Raw genomic sequence first — 9,540 nt, 5'->3', positions numbered from 1 at the left:
TATATTTTATTAGGTTAAGGTTTTGTCTACAGAGCTGTTTGTGGCCCAGGAGACCAGAGGAGGGCCTCAGATGCTCTGGATCACCAGTTACAGGTGGTTGAAAACTTTCCTGTGTGTGCTGGAAACTGAACAAGAGTTCTCTGAGAGAGCAGTAATTGCTTTTGCAGCTGAGTTCTGAGTCCTTAAACAGAAAGTCTTCATTGTCTTTTCTTCTGTGATAAGTAAACATTCAGGTTTTGTTTCTTATCCTCTGGGCCCAGGTCATCTCTTCTACTCACTCCAATACAGACATGTTTCTCTGAAGAAACTCTGTTGGGCTGTGCTTAGGGCCAGCACATATATTGAATCCTGGTTTCCTAGACACCAGACAAAAATCAAACAAGAACATCAACAGGGTAGATGTCAGGAAGAGAGTCCCAGACTCCAATGTTGCTTTCCATCCACCCATCATTTGAACATATTACAGGTGTTAATCCTGAGCCACTATGTTGCATTTTCCCAATTCACTGTAAATGTGCCAGCAATATTGCACTCTAACCAGAATTCATTGGCAACACTACTTGTTGCTGTTGGAAGAAAGGTGTACGTCATAGCTAACAAGCCCACTCACTTTAGGCATTTGTGTGAAGGCTGCAAGAAAGAACACTGCAGAAATCATGAAGTGGAATGCTTCAGCCATGAAGTAAGAATAAGACTCCACCATTGATTTCTACCCCTAAGTCTCAGAGATGTGAGAAGCATGAAGTGAAATGAACTCCAGGGCCTGAGTCTTCAGCTGCTCTGTGCAGTGGAGGTCAGCCAGGATGAGAGTGTGTGCAGCATTCTCCACAGAGAGGTTCCTGCAGAGTGCAACCTCACACATGACCTTCAAGCCCACTTAGCCATACCTGTCAGCAGCTGCCAGCACACCAAAGGCCATGGAGTGTCTGTGGAAGTGTGGTGCCTTCCTGGGGTAGATGAAGCCCATCATCTCCTTGAAGACTTAGGGATCCAGGTCATAGATCTCAATGTGGTTCATTAGTGCTCTCTTTCATTTCATGTTCAAACATGGCTCTGAAAACTGGAGAACAAGCTGCTAGTATGGCCTTGTGAGCCCTAAATTCGTGGCAACCTACCAACAGGCAGCAGTCTGTAAACAGGGAATTCTCACACAGGTCCCCTAGGTCATCTCTCAACACATGCCTTGGATCCTGGATTGCAGGTGTCATGTTCTATCCAGGAATGCTGAAGAAGGCTTCTACTATGTTCACCTTGCAGCAGAGGGTGAGCTGATCTTCATGGAGAAGGCAATATCGATGAGAGAGGAGAAAATCTCAAAGGATGAACTTTTGAAATCCCCAGTGTTGGTTTTTCAGAAAGCTTACCACAGTGGGTCTCTTCATACTCTGATATTTCTCTCCTTGGGCATTTATTATCCACAACTGGAACTTTGCCCAAACTGGGATCTCTGGACAGCTGAGCAACACCAGGTAAACGGACAAGTAATCTTTTCTTTTTTTGTCAACCCTGTTTGGAAGTACTCTCAAACACCATGCTACTTTGTCTTTGTACTCTATTGAGAACACTGGACTTGTAATCCTTATCTAAATTCCCGCCATGCAAAATGAAAAGTTAATAATGGTCCACTCATAGCAGAATTTCTGTACAGTGATATGTGTGTAACCCCATATTGTGTCTTCCAGATCCCCTGAAATTTCTGCTGGAGTTATTTTTGAGGTTAAATTTGCTCTGAGAGGAAGCACAAGTTACATACACTTCACCATGTAGGATACAATTATAGATACTGCTTAGATTTTTGTTTCAGTTTCTCCTAAACAGGCCATTCTATGGGGCTGTTTTTCTATGCAATTTTTGCTCTAGGCTTCAATATTTGTTTTACAGGAAACAGGAAACAATACAGACCCATAGTCACAGGAAACAATACAGACCCATAGTCACTGTAAATCTCTCTCTCTCTCTCTCTCTCTCTCTCTCTCTCTCTCTCTCTCTCTCCCTCCCTCCCTCCCTCCCTCCCTCCCTCCCTCCCTCCCTCCCTCCCTCCCTCCCTCCCTTCTTCCCAACATTAGAAGAGTTTGGAAAAATTTGTACATTCTCATTTCAGGTGTGTGTTGGGAGCCAACTTCTAGCAGAAAGTTGCTATCATCTTTGCAGCCATCTGAAGCCACATACCTGGAGAAGAAACTTGTTTTTCAACAGCCCACAACAGCTGAGCACAAGCTGATAAATATCTTGTTTTTCCCACATATCTTGTTTTGCTGTTTAGTGCCCCCAGCTACAAGGTGCAAATGTTATCCACACCTGCAAGGCCCACTGTGCACATGCTATCCATGCTATCCACACCTGTAAGTTGCACACAGTATCCACACCTGCAAGGTGCACGTGGTATCCACGCCTACAAGGCACATGGCAAAAGCATATAAATACCCAGATTTCCCTTCAATAAACAAGACTTGATCAGATCCTCTGTCTTGTCTCCATTCTTAAAGTCTCTTCATCCCCACTGTCTCTCTTGCTAGACCCTGACCTAAGGTCTGGAGCAGTAGCTCTGGCCAGGACAGGTTTGTTGTATTAGTCAGGGTCCTATAGAAAATGTACACAATCAATTTCTCTACATAAAGAGAAGGTGGGTGTATGAGAAAAACCTGTAGGATGAGATCCAGCTAATATAATAATGGCTAAAATCCAGCAAGTAGACCATGAGGTCTGATGAACCAAGGATTCTTCAGTATATAGAGTAATTCTGAAGAAGTAGGTTCCAATGCCAAGTTGAAGTGGACTTGCTACTAAGATGAGAGCAAATAGGCAAACACACAAAGCTTCCTTCTTCTATATTCTTATATAGACCAAGGCAGAAGTTGTGGCCAGTTAAGGGTGTGTCTTCTAGTCTCAAGATCTGGATTAAAGGTGTGTATTTTCCTGCCTCAAGACTCTGATTAAAGGTATGTGTTTTTCTACTCAAAGAGTCTGTATTTGAACTGGATCTATCTACTTCAACATAAGAAAAATAATTTTAAAAGGCATGCTCTCCATTCTTGTACATTACTCAAGTCCACAGGTAGTCAAGACAGGAAGAATAGCCATCACCAGTGTACTTTGCTTACTGGGGTCAATCTTTGCCTTACTCTCAGGCTTTACAATATGAAATACACAAGTTCAGATGTAACCTTCACAGGTACAACCTTCTGTTACTTCCTGTTCTAAACTCAGTTTTCAGTGACTAAATGCTTCATATTTCCTCCCCTTGTTATGACACTGACTTAACATTAATAATAGAGTTCTTATAAAGTAGCCTAACCCTAATAAAACATTCCATTCCATGTTCCAATTTTTATAATCACAAGTTTAAATTTTAAGTTTCCTTTGATTGTCCTTAACCTACAGACTAAAAGTGCTTCTTGTGCTAAATCTATAGTATCAGCTGTCATAGTTACAAATATAAGTTTCTTTTGTTTGTCTTTTAATTATAGTCTTTAAGGTGTTATTCAGGCTAAACTATATGATCAATTATCATATTCACAAGGTCGTCAATTTTTTAGTTTCTGTTAATTATCTTCAAATATATTCTTCAAAATGTTTCTGATTATACTACATCTATTTATATACATTCAGTCTTCTAGAGAGAAGAAAAAGCCCTTCTTGCTCCTTCTGCTCCATGAAACGTTTTTGTCTTCCCTAAGCTCATCTTAAAGATTGTTCATGCTGTTAACAAATTTCTCTCTTTTGCAAACTTATACTCTCCAATAACACAGTCAGATCTACCTCCCATGGACCAAAGAGACTGAATTTGGGTGAGTACATCTGCCCATCAATAGCCTAAGTTCCCACTTGAGGCCTCTTCTAGAGGGTAGAATTCCTCTTCTGTTCCCTGGGATTGGGACTCATCTCACTTCAAACACCAAGACCTATAGGTTTTAAATGTACACCTACAAAAAGTTCTTTTTCTCCCAAAATGTTCTTAACATTATTCATATATATATATATATATATATATGAATATATATATATGTATGTGTGTGTGTTTGTGTGTGTATGTGTATATATACACATATATATAATTATTTTATGTAGTCTATATCTATAAAGTATATATTGCATACACAATGTATATATCGTATGTGTATATAATGTATTTATAGTATACATGTATTATTTTCTACAACTACTACTGCTACTATTACTACTACATTACTACTACTACTACTACTACACACACACACACAGACATACACACACAGACATACACACACACACACACACACACACACACACATAATGTTTCATCATCTTGTCAGGTCCAGGAGTTTACTGAAAATCAACATCCAAGACAGCTCCAAAGATGCAACCCACATGCTCCAATATACTCTCATAGACACAGATGCTTCAACTGGACCTGTTCCTTTTATCTAGAGATGGTCCCACAGTCCCTGGATAGCCAGGAAACAGCCAACTCTCTGACTGGACCAACGTCACAATCCACATTTTCTTAGTTTTCCAAAGACATGTCATTTCAAAATCAGCAAGAAGTAACTAAAGATCATGTCAACTCTATTCTTGTTCCACAATTGTCTCTTTTTAGTTTTTCCTTTTCTTTTAAATCAATAAAAAATGAAGAAATGTTATAATTTTTTAGGCTCCACCGAAAAGTTACCTGGCAGTAGCAAGGTACACCTGACTCACTATGAAAGTGGCTTTTTGCCCCTCTTCACTCGCTTATTCTCTTACTTTCCGATACTTCCTGACCACTTTCTGGCCATGTTCTCTTCCCCCTTGCCTGTGTTTCTCCGTGTGTTTCTGGACTGCCTCTTCTCTTCTTTTTCTTTCTATCCTCTCCTTTTCCTCCCTCTTTCTCTTTATTTTTCTATTCATCTGCCTCTACTACTTTCTCATTCATACTCAACTTCCCTTCCCATGCTCTAAATAAACTTTATAGTATAGAAAAGATATCTATATCTATGTCTATGTCTATGTCTATGTCTATGTCTATGTCTATGTCTATCTCTATCTCTATCTCTATCTCTATCTCTATCTCTATCTCCATGATATCAAACTGTATTGTAAACTCTATTCTACACTGTGGCTGGTACCACAGGGGGAAGGGATGCCTCAGCCTGAACCCTTCTGGGCACTCCTCTAATTCTTACTATACCTAGTTCTAACAAACATAGTCTGGCTCTTTTTTCATGAAACACAACAATTATGATTTCAAACTTTGGATGAGCTTGGAAAATACATTCACATTTCAAGTATACTGTAGTACCCTAAGGCTTCAGCTATGCACTCAATCCCCCAAAACCCAGAGGAGACTGGACTCCCAGAAGCTCTAACACATAGGAACATAAGATAATAGGATCATAGGATCTCACAACCTTGGGCACACCAGGATTTTAGGAGCCCAGAAGCAGCCTGATTCCCAGGAACTATCACAACCAGGGTCTCAGGATCACAGGATCACAGAGACAGCTGGACTCTGAGGAGTTCTGACTCAACCAAAATAATAGTACAGCCAGGCTCCAGTCAGAGATAGTGAGTGAAGGTAGCACTAGAAATAACCATATGGTGAAAGGCAAGCACAAGAACATAAGCAACAGAAATCAAGGTTATTTGGCATCATCAGAAACTAGTTCTGCCACCATAGCAAGACCTGAATACCCAATGACACCAGAAAAGCAAGATTCAGGTTTAAAATCACTTCTCATGATAGTGATAGAAGACTTTAAGAAGGATATAAATAACTTCTTCAAAGAAATACAGGAGAACACATGTTAAACAGGTAGAAGCCCTTTAAAAAGAAATACAAAAATCCCTTAAAGAGTTACAAAAAAACCCACATCCAAACAGGTGAAGAAATTGAACAAAACTATTCAGAACATAAAAATGGAGGTAGAAACAATGAAGAAATCACAAAGGGAGACTACCCAGGAGATTGAAAATCTAGGAAAGAGATCAAAAGTCATGGATGCAAGCATGACCAACAAAATACAAGAGATAGAAGAAGAGTGTTGACAACTACACTGCCCCACGTTTTGGGGCTAAGTGCTCTGTTCAAGAAAGAGATTGGGGGTTGGAGGTGCAGAAGACACGAGGAATGGAGACAAGACAGGGTGTGATTCCAAGACTCCTTTCTCTGTTTATTGTCTCTCTTATTGTCTCCTCTTATTGTTTCTCTCTTTGCAAGAAAATCCTGGGTATTTATAAACACAAGCAGAGGAACACAGCTGAAGACACTTTACCATATGCACCATCCAGCTGGTGTCACTAAACAGCAAAACAAGTTATGTGAGATAAACAAGATGTTTATCAGAGTGTGCTCAGCTGTTGTAGGCTGTTGAAAAACAAATCTCTTCTCAGGGTATATGGCTGCAAATTTGATAGCTGCTTTCTGCTAAAAGTCAGTTCCCAACAGAAGAGAATCTCTGGTGCAGAAGATACCATAGAAAACATTCACACAACTGTCAAAGAAAATAGAAAATGCAAAAACTCCTTAGCCCAAAAACATCCAAAAATCCAGACCACAATGAAAGGACCAATCCTAAGGATAATAGGTATAGAAGAAAGCAAAGATTCCCAACTTAAAGGACCAGTAAATATCTTCAACAAAATTATAAAAGAAAACTTCCCTAACCTAAATAAAGAGATGCCATGAACATACAAGAAGTCTACAGAACTCCAAATAAACTAGATCAGAAAAAAATTTACCCCTTGTCACTTAATAATCAAAACTCCAAATGCACAAAACAAAGAAAGAATATTAAAAGCAGTAAGGCAAAATGGTCAAGTAACATATAAAGGTAGACCTATCAGAATTACAGTAGATTTCTCACCAGAGACTATAAGAGCCAGAAGACCCGGGACATATGTCATACCGACCCTAAGAGAACACAAATGGCAGCTTAGACTACTATACCCAGCAAAACTCTCAATTACCATACATTGAAAAATCAAGATATTCCATGACAAAACCAAATTTCCACAGTATCTTTCCAAAATCCAGCCCTACAAAAAATAATCGAGGGAAACATGGAGGGAAATTTTACCCTAGAAAAAGCAAGAAAGTAATCTTCCAACAAACCAAAAGAAGATAGCCAGACAAACATAACTCCACCACTAACAACAACAAAACCCAAACAAATCAAAAATACAAGGAAGCAACAATCACTTCTCCTTAATATCTCTTACCATCAATGGAATCATTTCCTCAGTAAAAAGACATACACTAATGGACTGGATACATAAACAGAACCCAACATTTTGCTGCATACAAGAAACATACCTCAGTGACAAAGACAGATACTACCTCAGAGTAAAAGGCTGGAAAACAATTTTCCAAGCAAACGGTCCTAAGAAACAAGCTGGAGTAGCCATTCTAATAGTGAATTAAATTGGACTTCCAACCAGAAGTTATCAAGAAATATAAGAATGGACACTTCATACTCATCAAAGGAAAAATCTACCAAGATAAAATCTCAATTCTGAATATCTATGCACCAAATTCAAGGTCACCCACATTCATAAAAGAAACTTTGCTAAAGCTCAAATCACACATTGCACCTCACACAATAACAGTGGGAGACTTCAACACCCCACGTTCAGCAATGGACAGATCACCATGGACTGGTCTTCAATAGTGATAAAATCAATGCACACCCACATACACGGGGAATCTGAACAATGCTCTACTCAATGATAATTTGGTCATGGAAGAAATAAAGAAAGAAAATAAAGACATTAGAATTTAATGAAAGCTCTCAGGTTCTATCTCGGTAGTGGGAGCAGGCACCTATTGGGGTCTACACCCTTGGGGAGACTGTATCCTGAGCCAACTCTGGGAGCCCGGTATCTTCAGAGAGGCAGGTAAGGCCAGTGGTGCACCACCCTATGCACCAGACCCACAGCTTGGAGTATGAGGCTTGCAGGATCCCCCACCGGTACCCAACCCCCTCTCCACCCCCCCCCCCTCCCGCAGAACTCCACTCCTTTTCTGACCTCCCCAGATCCATCCCAGTAGTGGGAGCAGACACCCAGCAGGGGCTGAACCCTTTTGGAGACTTTATCCTGAGACATCCCTGGGAAGCCAATGTCCTCAGGGAAGCAGACACCCAGAGGGTCTACATCCTTGTGGAAACTGTATCCTGAGACATCCCAGAGAGGCCAGTGTCCTCAGGGAGGCAGGTAGGGCCAGCTGCACACCACCCTACCCACCAGAGCCACAGCTGGGAGTAGGAAGCTCTCAGGACCACCCCCCCCCCCCCAGGTACTGAAACCCTGCCCTTGTGGAATTCCACTCCACTTCTGCCCCTCTTCGGATCCCAGTGTCAGGTGCAGTCATCCAGTGGGTCTGTACCCTTGTGGAAACTGCATCCTGAGTCAGCCCAGAGTGGTCAGTGTCTTCAGAGAGGCAGACACCCAGTGGGTCTGCACCCTGGTGGAACCATATCCTGAGACATCCTAGAGAGGCCACTGACCTCAGAGCAGGGGACACTATACCCAGAGTCATCCTAGAGGAGCCACAGAATCCAGAGAAGCAGTCACCTTATACTGAGACATTCTAGAGGAACCACTGCACTCAGAGCAGCGAACACCTAATTGGTCTGCTCTCAAGAAGACACCTTACCCTGAGACATCCTAGAGGAGACACTGCACTCAGAGCAGCTGGAGCTCAGGATCACAGGATCACAGGATCACAGGATCACAGGATCACAGGATCACAGGATCACAGGATCACAGGATCACAGGATCACAGGATCACAGAGACATCTGGACCCTGAGGAGTTCTGACACAAGCAAGATAACTGGAAAGTCAGTCCCTAGTCAGAACCAGTAAGAGAGGGTAGGACTAGAGCTAACCAAATGGCAAAAGGGGTAGGACTAGAGCTAACCAAATGGCGAAAGGCAAGTGCAGGAACGTAAACAACAGAAACCAAAGTTACTTGGCATCACTAGAACCCAGTTCCCCCACCATAGCAAGTCCTGAACACCACATCACACCAGAAAAACAGGACTCAGAATTAAAATCACTTCTCATGATGATGATGGAGGACTTTAAAAAGGACATAAACAACACCCTCAAAGAATTTGAGAAGAACGCAGGTAAACAGGTAGAAGCCCTTAAAGAAATGCAAGAAAACACAACCAAACAGGTGAAGGAATTACACAAAACTGTCCATGATCTAAAAATTGAAGTAGAAACAATAAAGAAATCTCAAAGGGAGGCTATCCTGGAGACAGAAAACCTAGGAAAAAGATCAGGAGTCATAGATGCAAGCATCACCAACAGAATACAAGAGATAGAAGAGAAAATCTCATGAGCAGAAGATACCATGGAAAACATGGACACAACGGTCAAAGAAAATGTAAAATGTAAAAAGCTCCTAACACAAAACATCCAGGAAATCCAGGACACAATGAGAAGACCAAACCTAAGGATAATGGGTATAGATGAAGGTGAAGATTCCAAACTTAAAGGGCCAACAAAATTATAAAGGAAAACTTCCCTAACCTAAAGAAAGAGATGTCCTTAAATATACAAGAAGCCTTCAGAAC

The 9,540-nt window shown here is 41.2% G+C and overlaps 1 pseudogene; it reads right to left on the bottom strand.

Moving 5' to 3' along the window:
* Positions 1–556: 556 nt before the first annotated feature.
* Positions 557–4,754, bottom strand: LOC143433764 (TD and POZ domain-containing protein 5-like; annotated as a pseudogene).
* Between the last annotated feature and the right edge of the window lie 4,786 nt (positions 4,755–9,540).

Source organism: Arvicanthis niloticus, unplaced genomic scaffold (assembly GCF_011762505.2).
Source record: "Arvicanthis niloticus isolate mArvNil1 unplaced genomic scaffold, mArvNil1.pat.X pat_scaffold_70_arrow_ctg1, whole genome shotgun sequence".
NCBI lineage: Eukaryota > Metazoa > Chordata > Mammalia > Rodentia > Muridae > Arvicanthis > Arvicanthis niloticus.
This window is presented reverse-complemented; position numbering and strand designations above follow the sequence as displayed.